The following is a 20,747-nucleotide window of genomic DNA, read 5'->3' as shown; positions in this document are numbered from 1 at the left end:
CTGATAAACAATGGTCACTGTTCTTGAGGATTGGATATCAAGAGGGAGACAAATTCCAAGTATATTCAGTGTGGGAATGATCAAAAGGAACTGAGCAGGTGAATTATCTGAGGATCTCAAGGAAATCTCTATTAGCTGGAGGATTCTCAAGTGGACAAATGCATGGTTTTATTTACTCTGTGTCTCAGAGGAGTGGCTTTGCCCTTATGAACTATATACTTGGTCTATTTTTTACTATTTTATTATAAAAATACATAATTAATTTCATTTATTTCATGGCTATCCATTAAGAAAGGGTACACTTAATTTTTAGGATATAATAACAAATTATATATAATGCTTAAAAATATGAAAAAAAAGTTGACGGTAACCCCAGACTCAGTATAAGTGGTTTTTATTTTTCTGAAGTCCTTTATTTTACAAGCAAGAAAACAGAACAGATGAGAGGTTAGAGGGCTTGTATGAGGTCATTATAGCAATTAACGGATAAAATTGCAGTAGGATATTGGTCTTCTGAGGCTTCCTCAAGTGTTTTCATTATTTATGTAGTAAACAAAGCATCATGTGCTCACAAACAAGTAAGATAGCACAAACAGAATGACAAGAAAATAATAGAAAACATAACAATTTAGAAAAGGAAGGAAAACTGTCAAATGGAATGAATATCAAATGGGATGGTGAGAGACTGAAAAGTAGGAAAGAATAGTGACTAGAGAGCTACAGCAGCCTTGAGAGGATAGAAACGGTGGTCACAAGACAGAATTCTTCACAAAATGGAAGCATCCGTAACAACTACACCATCATGGTATACAGTATTGGTTTCCGGTAATATGTTGGAAAGCATTCTAAGTATTGACTAACAGCTGTATAAGTCACAGATGTCCCAGGTAAATACAGAACCTCAATTCTATTTAGCATTCAGGCACAGTTAGACACCTAGTCATGTAAGTTTGTCTGAGATCTTTTAGAAAGAGTCAGAGAAACTTTTCATATATAAGTTACTCTGAAGTAAAAGAGATTAGAAATATGTGGTTAGACTTAAGGGTGCAAATCCAAATTTCACACTACTTTTACTTCTCTTTGCAGTCTTTCTTTATGCATCTAACATTGTAATGAAAGAGTAAGCCTCTTGCGGAAAAAAAAAAGCCATTAGTGATATAGGGCATTGAAGTATACAAGATATCAGCATCTTGGGACTAGTTACCATGACTAGAGTTGGTTTTATTTGGCATAAGTAAAAACAACCTCAATAATGGGTATCAGCAGATAATTGAGATGCTACAATAAATGGTGGATTCTTTGTGGAGACCTACAATTAAGCTGCTTGATTTGACATAGGAAACTATAAAAAAATATCCTCCATTGCAGGACTGAATAAGAGAGGAGAAAAATAACTGCAGTCAAGAAAATTCCTTGCAGTACATCAGATATTCTCAGTCTGTAAGGGCGGAATACTTCAGAAGCCTTTCATTGGCAAGGCATTGGGATGAGCTGAAGGGGAAACAGGGAATGGGAGGATCAAGGAGGGTGGAATAATTTATTTCAGTAGGCAGAAAAAAAGGAAATGGCTGATATCATCTGAAGAACAAAAGATGCAAGATTGTGCTTGAGTGAGAGTTATTAGACCTAGACTAATCAAGTAATTAACTCTTAAAAGACTGTGTAAGGGAAGGGAACATGTTTTTCTTTGATCTTTGTAAGTTCTTGGCTAAAGCCCCTGCAACCAAGTTCAGATCAATAAGAGAAAGCATGTAATTTTTTGTAATGTGCATTTTACAAAATCAGAAAGTCTTCATAGTAAATACAGACCAGAATCAATGGTTCAATCTGAGCATTTTAATGCAAGATTTCATGAAAGAGTGGAGAATCATCTACATGGAAAAGTGTAGCAGAAAGAAAAAGGGTATGGATCAAAGATAGGAAGCTGAGGTCAGGAAACAAGAAAGACCTTTGTATTACCATGCCTCTCAGTGTCTTGAAGACAAGGATTCTCTTTTTCACAGGTAACAAAAGCACCTTCCACAGGAGGGTTTTTATGACCTGCTTCAGGGGAAAATCAGAAAGGTTTTTCTATACTACAATTTTCAAAAACTACAGCTTAAAATATTTAATATGCCAAGTTGCCATATTTTAAGATGGTACAAATTGAACCCTGTTATTTCTTCCTGTTAGTGTATCTGTAATGCATATCCAATATTTGCAAAATTAAGCTCTTTGATTAAATAAGATCATAAATCATGGGATTATTTAGCCCATAATAATGAATATAATGAGCCCTCTCTTTTTTAACTCATATTTTGGGAGTATAGAACTATCTATACTTAAATATTTTCAAGGACCCAAATGTCTATGTTGTTTCAGAAATATTTTGCACAAAGCTAGCTTTCTGCTACAGATATATATATACCTTAAAATCATGGATGTATACAGTAAGCAATTTCTTTGACAGTTTGTTATAATGTTATAGCTAGTTGAGTCATTTATATGATGTATCTCTTTAACAGAATCACAGAAATTGGTACAGTTCATGGTCATTTTAGGATGGATTTATTGAAGGAGTTCTCTGTGACTTCTTAAGCAATGAAATTTCATAGAATAATATTGAAATGTTCTTTTCATATTTAATATTGCCTCCCAGAACATTTATACATCAGGATTTTCTTATCCAGCCAATGATACACTGATGCTATTTTGTTTCCCTACTTTTATATTTCCTTTGCAACCTTATTTCCATGTTAAAAATACAAACTGATTCTTGCTTTAGATTAAAGTACACAGACATGGTGATGTATAATAAAGATCTCCCATAATGGGATTGTACAATTATGTGAATTGTAAAACAAATGCTGAATTAAAAAAAAATTAAAATAAATAAAAAGTAAAAAACAGTGGGCATGCCAGAACCGTGGAAATGTCTCAGTGAATAGGATGGTTTGTCTTGGAAACTATGCATTTAGGTCCTAGTGGATTGAGAAGGGTGTTAGTGATTCTTTTGCCTGGGAGTCCCCAAGATTAAGAGAATAAGCTGTCTCTGGTAACACACAGCCAGGTTTATGTGAGTCATGTAATTCAGTAACAGCACCACAACTAGTAAAAGATTTCAAGAACCTCAACCATTCTATTGCCCTCAAGATCATATATGCTCACACAGGAAGCTCCAGAATGTGAGATTCAAAAGCAAGAATGTGCTATCCAAGGTCATTGGCACTACAATATCAACAAAGAAATGGAAAATAGTAATATAAAACCTGAAAATAGGGGGCTGGAGTGTTAGTAGATCTAGTAGAATGCTTTCATGCCTTACACTTGGCCAACCTGGGTTCAATCTCAAGCATCCCATCCCGGAAGCAGTGCTAGGAGTAATTCTTGAGTGCAGAGCAGAGAGTAACCCCTGACCTATGCCAGGTATGGCCCCCAAATAGAAACAAACAAACAAGTAGAACCGAAGCAATAAAGAAGCACATGAATTTATCTTGACATATAAGAAAAAAAATTGAAAAAGAATTGCAAATACAAAGCTTCGTTGAAAAGTTGATGATTACAGTACTGTTGATTATATCAAAAATGGAAACTAAAAAATGTCATAAAATGTATTAAATCAAATATGTACAAACACCAAATGTAAGTTGTAAAATATCAATTTTGGGCAAAGTAATTTGTCCTCACTATAGTTATATATTAGGCTAGTATGTAGGAAATTTTGTTAGTATGATGCATTTTTATTTGAAGGAAATACTTTTAAGTATGCAGCTATGTTAAAGATAGAATGAGAGCTATTAGATCTTATATCTTTTTTGTGGGGAATATGTTGAATGATAACATTCTGTGATTTTTGTTTTACTTACTCATGTAGTTGATCCAGAATTACTGTGTCTAACTTAACTCTAGAATGATGGTTAGTTTTCTCACATGCACACACAGACAAGCACAAAAACAAACTCCAAAGAGTTTTATTTGTAGTATGCAAGATATTTCAAACTACAGGCATAAGTAGCACTAAAAACAGTTAGTTAACTGCTTAGTAAGCACTCAAGGAATAATTTTAAAAGCATAACATGACTCTCACTGTGACTGTGTGCTGAGGTCTTATGTCATAAGTTTGTTTGACAAGCTTAACAATTTTAATCATGTTTCTAAAACTTGAAGCAATGAACCTGTTGATTGGAAATTTTCTGAAAGTGAATTGCACAATCTAATTTATTTTGTTATAGTATCTTAGTATCTTCTGCTCCTCATATTTCAGTGAATAGCTCTTTAAAAAAATGTTATAAAGACCAGTGTCTAGGATAACATAAGTGTGTAGGTCACACATGCATCTGAACTTGTCATTATCCAAATTGCAAAGCCATCATGTATAATTTGTCTCAATTAACAGTTTTACAGTTTGTAATTAACTTTACTGTTAATTGATTTGCTCTGTAATAAATGCTTGAAGAATTGAAATGGATATGATACAATTTTTTGTCAAAGAAAAAAATAATTCAATATTATAAGCAAAAACAAATTTGCTTTGGATGGACAATAGGTCTTCCTGCCAAAAATGATACAGAGTGAGTGATGGGAATTTGAATCAGCTATTTTCTGAAGACTGCAAATTATGTAAATAATTTCAGTACTGCTTTATATTTCAATTTTTTATTTTTAACATTAGGAGTGTAATTTTACCTAATTTTTAAAGTATCAATGTCTAGGTATTGATATATTACCCTTCATAAAGGATGTAATTGAATGTATTTCATGAGGAAATCTATTACAGTAACAGTAGGAAGAAGCCTATATAAATTTGTAAAGGATTAATTTTATATTATATCTGAGTCATTCACTACTGCGAATGCTAATTTGAAAGCTTGGCTTGTTGTTGAATGAAATAACATATTTCAGTATAGCATTCGATTTATGCTCTTTTGCAGTTGAGAGAAACTTTGAGTTTAAAGCTCTCATTATGCTTAGGAATATATGGGAGCAATGGAAAATGTAATTAGGAACAATACCAGAGAATTATCATGCACATTCTTACATGAATATTTGGAAGCAAAAAGTAATTTTGTGTCTTTAATTGCGTTAAAAGTGTAATTTAGGGACGTGGCTTTGTGTTTTTGTATTGTAGAGCAGATTTGTAAAGAGAATTTTGATAGTTCAGAAAGGAATGAGAGATTTGTCAATTAGGAAACCATTATTATTATTTTTTTGGTCCCTGAGTAGACAAACATAAAAATATTTTAATGTCAATTTTTACTAGACATGGGGATTTTCAGAAGGAAATGAAGACCCACAGAAAAGGTTGTCTGAATGCTCACTTATATCATAGACTTGATGAAGAGCAGAAAGTTATGGGAAATTGTTGAAGTAAAGTGGAGAGCTGAGGAGAGTAAATTGTGGGGAAAGGCAAGGCCTGTTCATTCAGATTCCTCCAGGTATTCCTTGATTGTTCAGTTCTTTATGAAGACAGGGTTCATTTCCCAGGAGGGTCTTCTGACAATCTTCATGGATTGAGTTTAGAATCTCTCCGGCACCCCCTTTTTCTATGGTCAGCTGAGGGAAGGGAACTTATAACTCTAAGCTCTTTGGAAGTCATTTGTTTTTAGTCACATGTTGCAGGAACAAATTCTGTCCATTCCTCAAAATTTCTGACCTCAGATTGTTTTGGTGTATCATTTCTATTTCCATCAAGATTCATAGAGTTCTCATAAATTATTACATACCTGAATGTATATCCATTTACCAAACTGTTTATATCTTTTTTTTTTCTCCTTGATTTCTGTTTTTGATGTGACTCTTAACTTATTTCCAATTAATGGCTTGAGAGGGATTGGCAATGGTGAAAAATGTAGAAAGGATAGTATGGAGAGTAAAGTATTTTCACACCAAAGATCTCCACAACAATATTTCTATCTTTTACTGTCTTTCAACAATACTTTACAAAGACTGATGCCAAGTCAGTGATAATGCAAATCATAAAAATAAGCAAATCATAAAAATAAGATTGAGGTAATGATGTTTTTATAAATTTAAAGCACTGTTTCTTATTTTGAGCTTATAAATATTATCATTTTTTCAGATTAAAAGTGTTCTTTTATATAATGAGATTGATAGCATTTGTGGAAGAAATATTCTGTTGGAGATTTTTGTTTTGTTCTGTTATTAATATATATTGTGGTAAATCAATATGTTAGTAACTGTGCTTTGTCTTTTTATATTTTTTTCTATACTAAAACATACTCATATTGGCAGCACTGTAACAGGAACCAAGAGATGAAAGATCTGACACTTTCTCTTTGTTTTTAGCTAAAATGCAAACCTGGGAACTGGCAGCTACCATGATTCTAGTGTTTTGGGTAAAGCCAACTAGAGGGAACACACTTGTTTGCAGGAAAATTGAGAAAAGAGGAGACCCAGAAGTCATAACATCACTGAATCTTTGGTTTCTCTTAATTTGAGTTACATGAGCGAATACATTTCTTTCTTTATTTCCTTTCTGTTTTTTTCTTGGGTTTTTTGTTTGTTTGTTTTGCTTAAAACTGCTGTGATGGGTTTAAGAAGAGACCTATCTGCTTATCATGATGCACATTAAACAGAGACTAATTTCAGTGGAAGTAAATTGGGCAGGCGCTGAACACTACAGAGGTAGTGGGGTATCAGAAATAAGCAAAGGTGACAGAGATGCTCACTAGCTGTAGAACCTTTCATGAGCAGAACAGAGCTGAGAGAAGGAAGAGGGGACCATAAAGAAGGCTCCTCTATATGGTCTTGTACCATATATATTTGGCTTGTACCACCCAAAACAGAATATAATTTTTACTTGCCTATGTGCTTGTGTGCATTGTTCTTGAATCAATATGTCAAGGAACCCATTACAGGGACCTTGTCCTTTCCAGAAAGTCTTCAGCTATCCAATCCTCTTTGCAAATGACAGAAAACTATTTCATGCAAAAACAAAAATTGCCTTAAACCAAATTTTGCCTTGAGCCAAATTAGATTTAATTCATTTGTTACCATAACACAACAAAAGTTTTCTGAAACCACAATATGAGAAGAATAACATGAGCATTCAACGCTCAAAAGCTCTACGTAAAAACTGGGAACTTATGAGTTTCAACGCATTATTTTCCTTTTTTTTTCTCCTTTGTTCTTTATTCCTGTCATAGTTTTATTATTGTCTACTGTTTTCTTACATTCTTTTGCACAAAATACCTGGCCAGGTTTTTTTCTTATTATTGAATTGCTAATACAGCATACATGTCAAAAGACAGACAACACTTAGACTGAATTCAAGTTTTTTTGAGTCAATATTTTTAAATGATCGCTATCCTTTGGGGTCTGAAGATAAAGGAATGCACTTTGTATTTTACTTTTGTTGAACACAAATACTCCAACTATGAGATTTTATTGGTTTCCAATTATATCTGATCCATTTTTCTATTTCTTTGTTCATATCAAAACTGCACAATGGCTATTTTTTTCTGTCTCTTTCCATTTTGCTTTCCAAACCTGATTTATTTAAGTTTCTATATAAACTATCTCAGACTGTCTATTTGCTATCCTGACCTGCCAGTAATGTTTCATTCTCTGAACTCTCCAGAGAATTTTGAAGACAAATGAAGATGAAAGAACTATAACCCACCTAAGATTATTCAGTAAGTTCTAGTTCAGTGGCTTTTAAATGATGACATACATAATAATCACTTGAGAGGATGATTACAATGCAGGTTTGGAAATATTAATACATTAAGCCTAGAAATAAGGAATATTTATTTTACCAAATATTCCAGAATATCCTCAGGTGATGATCTCTATATTACACTTTGGAAAAAGAAAATTGCCTCTTTCGTGGAGTTCTAACTCCCATTTTAACTCAGTCATGCATAATACCCAGTCCTTCCTTTACACTTAGTTCACATTAATTTATTTTATTACTTAATTTATTTACTTATTTGCATTTGGGGGCCACACCTGGAAGTGCTCTGAGATTACTCCTGGCACTGCACTCAAAAATTTCTCCTGACAGTGCGTGGGGGGTCATATGGATTCCTGTGATGGAACCCATGTTGGCTGCATGCAAAAGTACAAATTAATTTAATACACTTGTAGAGGTCATATCTTTTGAGTCAACTATTAAAATGTTTATTGATGGGTGCTCTTTCAAACTTTTTGTCCTTGAACATGCTTCTTCTCTATGCTTGCTTGCTTTTCTACTCCGGAGAAGAAACCTATGTTCTTTCTTGGACAGCTTCTTCTCCCTCATATCTCAAGTCTTTCTAAGTAAATTTTGTTCAATAAAAAGCTATCTTGCTTCACTATTTCACTTCCATCTGATGTTGTTTTTTGTTGCTGTTGTTGTTGTTTTGTTTGTTTAATGTGAGGGAAAGCAGTGACCCCGGAATGACTGTGCTGAGGTTAGGAGATACTTTCCTGTTATGCACTTCCTTGTTCCAGCCTGAGTCCATGGCTCCCAAAGAAAACAGGTGGCCATGATCATCTTCCATAATGTAGTTCAAAATCCCATTAAAGGTACTTCCAGAAATGCAGGTGATGTATTTTTCTAGAAGATTACACAAGTTGGCTCAGCTGGTAGATCGTGAGTGGTACCCAGGAAATGTAGGTGCTCACAGCAGACTTGACCAATCTGATCCACACCAGGCAACTTTCTGGATACAGGTGGATGCAAGATGGCCACGATAGGCCAAACAGACCACTTCCCTCATTCCCCACATTACTGAGGCACAAGCAACAAAACCTTATTATTTAATTGTATAGTATTCCTTTATTCAACACTTAACAACTCCTCACATGACAATTTAAAAACCAGAAACTAAAACCAAAAAATATATTGTTTTAAGTACTTTAAGTACAACTTAAATTAAGTACTTGAATTTATTCAACTTTTTCTGCTTTCCCTTTTTCTACTGACATATAATTCCCACTCATCTATTATTTTTATGTCAAGGAAATAAAGAAATTTATTAGATGAGATTCACTTAATGTAAAATGTATAATAGACAGGTTGTTTTTTATTATAAATTACTGCATGTACATATTTTTACACTTATAAAGGTGAATTGTTTTCTTAATCGTAAAATATTGTATGATTACAAAGTGAATATTTAGTAAAGCATTTAAAACATGCAATAGATGCAAAAGAATCATATGCTAAATTTAGATTATTTTCTAAAGCTTATTTTCTGAAGTACTTTCACTTAAAATGCTAATAATTATGTGTGCACTATAATAATCATGATTCATTCTTTAGTCACTTTTCTTTGACTATACCTTAAATTTAGTTGGATAATTAGAGTTGTACCAATACATCTGAGTTTAGACAACTTAAAAATATGAAGTTATGATTATAAATTGTGATAATACAGAGTGAAAATTTTTCCTGAATTATTTAAGTATTATATGAAGTCACTCCTCTTATAAATTAGTTCAAAATATTTTTTGCCAGTGATGAGTTTTTGATTTCCCATTTCCAATACACACACCATTTGCAGAAACGTTTTTTTGAAGATGCAAGAAACAGCTACTCTTTTTTTTTAACTTCACTGTGAAGTTCAGTGCCATAAGTCAGATTCAGGAATGAAATAGTTGAGGTTTATTATGAAAATATTTTCAGTGAATACTGGACAGATTGAAGAAATCATAACTCTAAGTTTTACATGTGGAAGAACAGCATTGGATGTACAAATTATTATTTGTTCCTGTTATAAAGATTTGAAAGTTTCTTGAAACCTGCTGAGTACTTTGTAGCACCTTGTTGTAATTCAAAAATCCCATGAAAGGTCCTTCTAGAAATGCAGGTCATGTTTTTCTAGAACTGGGTGTTGATTGTTTGTTAAGCCTCATTACGCGATTAATCTAAAATATGAGCACTTTTCTACTTGTGCTCAGCTCAAATCTAATAGAACAAAAGAAAATGGACTAAAAGAATGCTCTATCTGACATCAAAAACTGCTGGGGCAAAGTATTACCATCAGCTACTGTTAAGGAAGTCACTGGAAGACAAAAATGATGGAGCTGGAGAGAGAGTAGAGGGGTTAGGACACATGCTTTGCAGATGGACCAACCCAAGGTCAATCCCATGCCCCACACTGCCTTTTGCACACCGCTAGATACCATCCTGGAAAGTTCCTGCGCACCACTTGGGACACTCCTTTCCACAAATAATTAATGAACTAATTAATGAATGAAATAGCACAAAGGGGCTGGAGCAATATCACAGCAGGTAGGGTGTTTGCCCTGAACGTGGCCAACCCATGTTCGACTCCCAGCATCCCATATGGTCCCTTTAGCACCTGGGTAATTCCTGAGCGCAGAGCCAGGAGTAACCCCCAGTGCATCGCAAAAGCAAAAAATAAGAAAGGAAAAAAAAAGGCACAAAAAAAAGAGAAGAAAGAGTGGCACAATTATATTCTCACACTTACTGGGCATCTATAGAATATCCCACCCCCAATATTCCTTTCTCTACAGTCTCTTGTGCTCTCCCGCAAACTCAGTAACTTAAATATTGTCATCTTCCTAGAGTGCGTGCTCAAAGGACAACCAGCTGCTGTGCGGTTCTAGGATCAGGAGCTCACTATAGGCAGGAGTGGTGGTCCTGCCCGGAGCCAGTCTCAGTCTCATTCTCTCTGCATAGGCGATGCCTGTGACTACTTCGCCAAGTGCTCTCTTCTTGGGGTCTCCGGATGGGCTGGCACGTACCGGCTGTTTGCCAGGGTGAGGGATGGGTTATCGGCTAGAAAGGCATACAGCGACTATCGTGAAATCTCCAGGGGATTAATGCCCATGACTTCCTTTGGGGTGGAAATCCATCATCGCAGTGCGGAGAGAGAGGCGCTGCTGTTGGATTCCCTGCCCTCTGCAAACAGCCATCTGTCTGAGCGCCCCCTCAAGTGGCCGCCGTCCAGGCCGGCTGCGTTGGCTGCGCTGTCTGGAGTGGATGGGGCCCTGTCACGCCTGTGGGAAGAGCTGCGACGTAGCGGCCGCCGCCGCCAGGCCCCTCCAATGGAACAATCCGAAGCGGAGTTCGGTTTGATTGAGCAGAAAAGTCATGCTGACTGTGTGATGAAGAGGCCGGACTGGTAGCAGTGACAGGCCCTGCAGGCAGCAGCTGCGGGTTTTATGCGCCGGGCAGGGTGATCTGGAAAATGGGAAGAGCTGACAGCCAGGAACCCTTGCGAGGAGGGGGTGTTCACTGCAGCCTGTGTCGCCCTGGCCGCATGGAGAAGCCGAGGAATGGAACACATTTGTAACATCCAGGCTCTTTGTAAGCATATGCAGGTACTGCCGTGCGAGAAGAGATTTCACTGCAAGAATCCAACAAAGATCCCGGCTCTGTCCAGGACAGGCAGATGGTCCAAGGTCCCTCGTGTTTATTTCAGCTTATAAAACTAACACGGATTCTATGATTGCTAGATTGCCGCAATATGATGGTTTGGTTTAGAAATAGAAAAATGCACTTTTTGTTGTTTTTAGGTATAACCGTTGGAGTGTTAGGAATTTGGGAGAAAAGAGAGAGTGCCGTGGATCCTAATAGGAAAAGCCAAATACATGAGTATTTGCCGGCAATGAAAACTACAGGAATAACTTTTCTAACTTGAGGAAAATATGTGAATTGCTAGGAAGAATCAGTTATATTTTAAAGAATAAAGATAAGTAATAAAGATAGAACCTATGTTCGGGAATGCTTTATTTGTACCTCTGAATAATCAGCCAACAGATTTTTTTTTCCTCCCTCTGTGGGGAAAAAAATAAAACAAACAAACAAACAACAACAACAAACCAGTTTTTTTTGTTCCCACTTGGAAAGTTAAAAGTGTTCCTTGTACATAAGACAGCCATTTCTATGTGGCCCAATATAGATTTCCCCAGGGATTTCTGGCAAAAACCAAATATAAGATATTTGTTCTAAGTTAGCATTAAGAGTCATGAAAAACTCCTCAGTGTCCATCAGAATCCCTGGAAAGTCTGATAAGAGACTGGCTGTTTACCAAAGGGGCACCTAGAATCAAGCTTTCATAGATATTGACAAACATTGTGAATCCTTATCTCTATGCTAATAATAAATCACCACTGCACTGTCAACATAGCTGTTTTTTAATTTTTGGCTCTGTGGTGATGCTGTTTGGATATTTTATTGGTGGTGGCAGGAACAGGGTAGAATACACCCCGCCATGCGCAAGGCTATATCCTGGCTTTGTGCTGCTCTGGCTCCTATAAAAAGCAAGCAGCCTTGACCACTGTACTCTTTCTCTGGCCCACCATTTTGGATTTTATGGTATCTTTCACTTGGAAATATTTACAAGAGGAAATAGAAGCATTGAATTGCATTAGAATAAAATTACAGAAGATAAATAAATGTTATATGTTCACCTCAAAGTTATCACTATGATTTTTCTTAAGCTCATCTTGTTATATTTTTATATCATTTTTGGCCAAATAATAGATGCTATATAACTTCCATAAGGCAGGAATTAGTTGCTTCATCTACTGTGTTACATATAACTGCATTCTCAATTATTTGATCACCTATAACACTTGTCAGAATATTTTTGGAAACACAGGTTTGATAAACAGAGAGGTCTAACAGATTATTTTTTAATGAGGTCATTAAGAATGAGGAGAAATACATAATTATCCTGAATCTTATTTAATATTTTAAAAGCATGATGTAAACAGTACCCTTAAACCAAAAGTATAGAATGTAAGCAATAAAATTAAGATATTCTATTCAATGAAAGGTAGAAATTGATGACTGCTTAATAACATATATATTCAGTTATAAAATAATTAGAGATTTTTATATATTATATATAATATCTTCATATCCAACCTTAATATTGGGGCTCCAAGAGATAATTGTTGAGTATATAAAAATAAAACAAGGATTTCTAACCCACAGTAGAATTTAGCTCTGCTAGGCTCTAACATTTAAAATTCACAAAAAGAAATTACTGTATTTTTAGAAATATTTTCTTATAAAATAGAAGAAGGGAGCCATTTTTTCATTAGCAGAAATAGAATTTGGATTTTTTTTCAGCGATGGTAATTTATTTAGGCCTTTATTCCCAGAGGCCAAACAATATCTATTGCTGTGCTTGAATGCATTTGATACTAAGTTTTAGATGAAAAAATGAAAAAAATCAATTGAAGTAGATGATTTTAAGACCATTTTATTGAGGTACCAGAACTTATAGTACTGTTAATTATACTTACCATGATAAGTATATGATATATATACTTTTAAAAGTTTTATATATGTATATATATTAGAAAATAACAAATCTTAAAAGATGATAGTGATACAGTAATACAGTGATATTCTCCCACTTTGTATTCAATTGCTTTTAATATACAACCTGAGCTATGTTTATAAGATGTGTAGCAATGTTGTATGCCTTTTTAATAAGTAATATTTCTTCCATGTTCTACATTTTAGTTTTCTTTTTGCCTATGTTTTAGTTTACTTTTTCCTCCATATTCTTTTAAGATTAGTTATTTTCTAATATATATACATATATATAAAACTTTTAAAAGTATATATATATCATATACTTATTTATCATGATAAGTATAATTAACAGTACTATACATTCTGGTACTTCAATAAAATGGTCTTAAAATCAACTACTTCAATTCGTCCTAGCCCTGAGATCTTAGCAGCCTCTCTTTCCTCGTCCTTCCCAACAGTACTGCATTGGAGGCTCTTTCAGGGTCAGGGGAATGAGGCCCATCATTGTTACTGTTTTTGGCATATCGAGTACACCACAGGTAGCTTGCCAGGCTCTGCCGTGAGGACAGGATACTCTCAGCAGCTTGCCAGGGAGAATATCAGGTATAATAAATAGTCAATAGGAGAGTGGATGGGGCAGAGGTCAGGCGTCTGTCTTGTATGTTACTAACCTGAGTTCATGTCTTGGCACCCCATGTGGTCCCGATGACCTGCTAAGAATGACCAATGATTGCAGAGCCAGGAGTAAGTGCTTAATACTGCTGGATGTGACTCAAAACAAACACAAAAGATACTAAAATGGAGACATAAAAAGAAACAAACGGATGAATAAAATACAGAAAACAAAACTGCATTTGAATAATTTTATGACCATGTGCCCTGAATTGTTAGGAGTGTTTAACCAAATTCTCGGTTCTTGAGGTACAATAAAGTGTAAATTATTCTATACATATTCTTTTAATAACAAATGCAGAACTTAAAGCAAAAATTTGAGTTTAGTACTCCTAATCATATTATTTTTAATAGTGTCTTTTGTATTAGTATTTCCATACCTATAAGAATTATAATTCAAGTCAGCAGTACTTATTAGGCAGCAAGTGTACTTGAGATTGATTGTTTCTGGTTTCTGAGGAGAGTGCAACTAGAAGTACAAGCCAAATAAACCTTGGCTAAGTTGGGTCCAGTTCCATTTAAAAGAAAGAAAGAAAAAAGATAACTTAAAATAGAAATTGATCATCACTGGGCCTTTGAAGCAATAAATCTATATACTGAGTTCTCTGTACAGTATAACTCAGAAAGAATTCCTTAAAAAGTCTATCCCAAATACGTTCCTTTATGTCAACTACTCCCTCCAAAACTGATCTTCTGGACTTTCTCAACCCTTGTCTCTCACACTTTCTTTTCCAATTTTCAGATTTTTTATCTTCCTGATATAACTCCTTCTATTTCTCCATAATCATTTAGGAGCCAGAAGAATTTCAGAAATCCAAGTTTTTCAGGATTTTGGAAGAAAGATTGTATGTAAAAAGCACTGTGAAGGAGAGAAAGTTGCACTGATACAGCAATCATTAGATTATTTTTGTGTAGCTAAGCCTAGAATTATCTACACTGTATGAGAGAGAGACTTGTGACAGTTCAACTTTTGCTCCCAACAAATTGAGACTGGGTTTATTCTTGCTCTAAAATGAGTTGTTGAAATCTTGTTTTTATAGATTTTCACATTATGAAATTGAGTCTCAGAGAATGTGGTTCTGTACCTAAAACTTAATAAAAGCTATGTGTTAATTTGTATAGCACTGGTATATCATGCTATAATATATGCCAACTGCATAATGGATAATCTTCTGATCATTATCAATTATGGTGTAATTCTTTTATGGTTCTGAATATACATCATTTTATTTAACCCTTGTAATAGCACTTTAGTTTGGTATCATTAATACCCACAATGTGTAGAAAAACATTGTAAGACTATCCTTACTCTCCTTAAAACATACACTTTTAATTAATATTCAATGTGGTCACTTCTCATTTCAAGGAATTGACCTCTGATCAAAGATAGACAATTGCCTGGTTATCTTTTATTCTTTTGCCTCCTGAAAAATTACTAAGTTAGTATTTGGGGCATTATTTAAAAAACTTAATCTGGTGGGGTGTAAGAGAGAAGAAAAGTAGAGAAAGATAGCTGAATTGTGGAATCTGGAAAGTAGATAAATTATTAATGATTAGTACCAAGGAAATAAAAGCATCCTATTTTGCTGAATCTTTATAATAATTCTTAGGAATTATCAAAATAAATATATTTATTTTTTAATGTTACAAAACAGTGGTTAAGAAATGAATCAGGCCAGTGAGAAAAGTACAGGGGTTGAGGTACTTGCCTTGCATGCAGACAACCCTATTTCAATGCAGTCCTTTAGGTTCTGCCAAGGGTGACCCTTGAAGATAGAGTCAGGAGAAAGTCTTGAACATAACTGGGTACAGTTCCTCTACCATATTATGTGTGTATATTTATATATGTGTTGTGTATTGTATGTATGTATGAGTGTGTATGTGTGTGTGTGTGTCTGTGTGTGGTGTTAAAAGTCAAATTCAAACCATCACTTATGGGAGATATGTTTCAACACTGAGCTCTATCCTTGACTCTCATTTTAACACAGTGATTTTACAAAGTACTATTAGAATATTTTTAGGCAGAAGGAAAGTAGTATATGATTTGAAACATATTCACATAAAAAAGAGGTGTCAATGAAGGAAGACATGAAAATGGAATCTATTTGTTTCCATTCTACATTTGTCTAAACGCAAATATTTATAACAATACTGGGAACCACATATTTTGTTGTTCCATATAGTTACTTGCTAAACGAAAGATCAAAGATGGCATGAAGACAGTGGTGGAGGGGCACGGGCGCTTTGGTTGTAGTGATGTGAAGTAAATTTGTATACTAGTGCTATAAACTTAACGGCCATCATTGCCATATTACCTAAACTATAATAAGCAGTTAAAAAAATGAAATCAGTGTCAAAAGATGAGAAGATAGAATTTATGAAGTGGTCTAATGTTACTTAGAGGTGGGATTAAAATGTGTGCTATAAATTCTAATGAAACCATTCATTTCTTTTTACAAGTAGAATTGAGAGATTAGAATATGGTGCATTGGTAGAGTACATTGGATTGAGTACTAAATTTCTTAAGCCCTTGGACTGAATCCCAGCCTTGTTTGGTGGAGTGGTGCTGGAAGCATAACTAACACACTAAAAGAAGAAATAAAACACAATTACACAAAATACCTATTTAAAACCAGGTAAGGTATATAATGAGGGAAGAGGGCATGGAGGTTAAAAAACAAAACAAAACAAAACACAACACTGTATCACTGTCATCCCATTGTTCATTGATTTGCTCCAGTGGGCTCCAGTAACATCTCCATTCATTCCTGTTGCATGCTAGTGTAGCCTGATAGCTTATTGGGGGCTCTCTCAGAATTAGGGGAATGAGGACTGTTGTTGTTACTGTCATTAGCATATCCAGTACGCCACGGATATCTTGCCAGGCTCTGCCATGCGGGAAAACACACACACAAAGAGAAAATTTAATTAGTGTAAAAGAATAAGGAACAGATAGATATTAATTCAGCAATATCAATAGCTACTTCTATTGCTAGTAATGTAAGTACATTAATTAATTAATTAATAGACATGTTATGAGAATGAATTTAAAGCAATACTCAACTTACTTTAAAAGTAAAGATTCAGATACAAAGTATGAAGAAAGATATGCTATACTAAACCTGATGAAAAAGAATACTAGGATAGCTATGCTAATATCAGTTATTCAGTTTAAGTATCAGGAAATGATCTGTGTTACATAGGTATTATATAGGAAGCACCTGTTGTATATTTAACATTATGATGGTTTATTTTTACTTATATCACTTATTCTTCATGATAATATAATTGATGGCAGTGTTTATTCTATGTTTGAATATAATGAAATTAATGAAGTGCAAAAATATCATTGTCCTGTTTTTATTTCATTAAATAATCACATTATTTAATCGCATCAAAACCACAAATAAATGGGCATTTGAAAGTTGGTGTCAACGCATTATGTTTGTCTTGTTGCAGTGATCCTTCTTAAGATTCTTTTCAAAATTATTCACACTGTTGCTACACCCAAGTAGGTGGGATACCCAGTAAGTACTGTGGTCAGTGGAGTCTCACGCCGGGTTGTTTCCATGATGGCCCATGGCATTTTACTTAGAGCCTACTGATATCCACAGTCTGTGTCGTATGTAATCCTGCTGGTGATTTCTACTGCTACCTCGTATCTCTTAGCTTTCCCTCGCTGGTTCAGTGTGGTTTAGTATGTGCTTAGCACATTACAACTGCCTGATCAGTTGTGTTTCCTGCATGTAATGCAGCAACTCCTTTGCACCCTATTTCCATTTATCATCCACAAACATCTCACCCTGTGGAGCAGAACTAAAGGGACCGTAGTTTCAGTGTTCATGGGCTGGCTGGAATCCAGCGCTTTTCCCCCCAGTGATCTGAAATTCCATTTAATAATATAAAGGACTGATGTTGCTGGTTAAATTGCCTGAGAAATCCACATGCTGGCAAGTTTACATCCCATTATCACAGCCGTGTACATCAGTATTTCAGGCTACCAGCCTCATCCGTGGTTCTATGACCCTCTGGATCACCAATGTTACATATAAAATAGACAATGTATTACTTGGCTTATGTAGGAAATAAAATGTTTTTCATATCTTTACAATATAATAACAGTTGATGCCTTCTCATTACTAATTAATATTAATTTATGCAAAATACACTGAAGCATATGTTAAGCTACAGATAGACAAATATTAAAAATACATAAATATTATAAAAATATAAATATAAAATATATTTTATAAAATATAAAATAGACGAACTATTAAAAAATCAAATAGTATAATCTATTCATATCACTGCTCTCTTTCACATTTACTGGCTTTGGAGTGTTATATTTTTAATATTAGTCTTATTTAACATACTCTATGTCGTGATTATTATATGCCATATATTCTACTAAGCACTTTACAAGTATGCTTGCTTTAATGGCTATAGCAGTCTTAAGTACTTACTGGGTGCTTATTGATATTTCTGTTTTATTAGTTAAGAAAAGGAGACAGAAATTTCAAACAATATCAAGAGGAGATAAGCAAAAGAGATAGTATAATAGGCAGGGCACTGCCTTGCATGACACTGACCCTGGTTTGATCCTTGACGCCATATATGGGCCCTCTACATGCTCAGAAGTGAGGCCTGGGTACAGAGCCATGAGTTAGCCCTGAGCACTGTCAAGTATGGCCCCAAAGCAACAACAAAAGTCATAGTGTTAATGGCAGAGCTGAGAGTTCAATGAGGCATGACAATGAGATTATAACAAGTCTATGTTCTATCGTCTGATTTACAATGGTGCATATCCATTGCTAGAGTGCTATATTATAGTGTCACTTCAAGACAAACTCATACTTTTGTGGAAACTTAATTTTTCTCCAATAAATCATATTAAGAACACTCTAGATACATTTTGGCAGATAGGGAATGCCCAGTTGAGTTCAGGGCTTACTCTTGACTCTGCGTTTAAGGATCACTTCTGGGGTGCTAGCGGAAATACAATGGGTCTGGGGATCAACTCCTTGTAGGTAAGCACTCTGATTGGTGTGCTATCTCTCTGGACACCCCTGCTCCTAAATGTTCTTAACTTCATGGCATAACTAAGTTCTATTTTGACTCCAAAATCAGAGTGAAATTCGGGAGTGAAGTTTGATGATTTACTCGCAGAAGCCAAATTAGGTCAGCAACATTAAACCTAAAAGTTCTCTGTTTAAAATTATGTTTTCCAGTACCACACAGACTGGATTCTAAAACAGCGACAACACACTCAAGCCAGTGAAGCACCCTTATGTGGGATCATAAACGTGAGGGTCTATTCTGCCTTATGACCTTGATTAGCTGCATTATTTGGGGAGTCAGAACAAAATCTCAGTTTCAAGAGTAAGATAAAATGAGTCTCCAATTCATCTGTCCCTTTTGTGACTCTTTGGGGAGTAGATATTTGATTCCTAAATTAATTTTTTTCAGAAATTATATTTTATGTATTTTTATCACCTAAAAATCCTTGACAAAATAGACCTGCAAATATGTATATTTATTTTGTCAGGCAATGAGTACCTATGTATCATATACTAGTACATGGGATATGTGATTGGGTCCAAAACTATGTTCTGAGACTACAAAGTAATATAGACCAATTGGTTTTTTTTTGCCTTAAATATATTCAGTATAGTGGGAAAGATATTTAATTATTTTGGAAGTGAATATAGGAATGAAATTATTAGAATCTTGCCGAGTAGTAACATCAAAGAAGATTCACGAAGGAGATGATTTTTTTATGAATTATGAGAATGAGTGAATCAGATAGACCAAAAGAGAAATTAATATGATATGTTGATATAAAGCTTATGGGAAAACCAGTGAGAACATCAACATTTGGAACAACGAATTATTAAGGAAGTATTCTTATGGACTAGGAAAGTGGCAGATTATTCATTGGGAAAGATGAATTTATCAGTTATGTGTGGACTGGACAACATTGGTGTGATTCTGGGACTTGTGAGAAAAATTTTTAGACTCCCCACAAAAACTACTGACTAGAAAACCTGGGGTAATTTCCAGAAATCTGCAATTTAACATACTCTCCTGGTCATTCTGACCCAGGTTATCCCACTCAAAGTGAATGAAACCAAAGTTCCTTCATACCCCCTCTTTTACACACTATATTGCCTCACTCTTAAGCTGATACCTTAAAGATATTCTTTTAAGTCACATAAAGTGGAATAGTATATCAACCCTTTTTAAGTATGAGGCATGTTGATTTAAACTATAAAATGTGAAAGCAGAGAATTCCTAGAAAGATAAATTAGGGAGCAAGATAAAAATAAATTCTAAATTTTAGATCTTTAATTATTTGTGGGAAAAAATTAATGTGATCCACATTATATAGACAAGCTTTAATTAACCTTTAAGTTTCAAAACTGAATATTTATAGCAATATTTTCTACATTACTTAATCTAGACACAACTGCACCACTTTTTGTAATCAGGGATGATTTTCAACAGCATGATGAAAGCTCAAGAAAGCTTAATCTTGATGTTTGATACCACAATGTTGATTAAAGCACTAACAATATATGTTTCCTCAAAGGAAAGGCTTAACATAGAACTCTGTGGAACAGATACACTAAAAAATACTGTCATTTCACAAAATAATATTTACTTAAAATGAGCATAGATGAGGAACTAGGAAGCAATAATATATATAGCATCAGTTTATAATTAAGGCTGAACTTGATTTTGTAGTTTTTTATACTGTGTAATTAATTTTTTAAAAACTAAAGCATGTCATTAATGCTATTTTCACGTTTTAGCACCTTTTGCTTTTTTTTAGTAAATACTTGAAAAGCAC

The 20,747-nt window shown here is 34.6% G+C and overlaps 1 protein-coding gene across 7 annotated transcripts in view; it reads left to right on the top strand.

Moving 5' to 3' along the window:
- NLGN1 (neuroligin 1) overlaps nucleotides 1–20,747 on the top strand; it is a 957,654-nt gene that overhangs the window by 671,481 nt on the left and 265,426 nt on the right. The window lies entirely within an intron of this gene.

The sequence above is a fragment of the Sorex araneus genome, chromosome 2 (genome assembly GCF_027595985.1).
Source record: "Sorex araneus isolate mSorAra2 chromosome 2, mSorAra2.pri, whole genome shotgun sequence".
Taxonomy (NCBI): Eukaryota; Metazoa; Chordata; class Mammalia; order Eulipotyphla; family Soricidae; genus Sorex; species Sorex araneus.
This window is presented reverse-complemented; position numbering and strand designations above follow the sequence as displayed.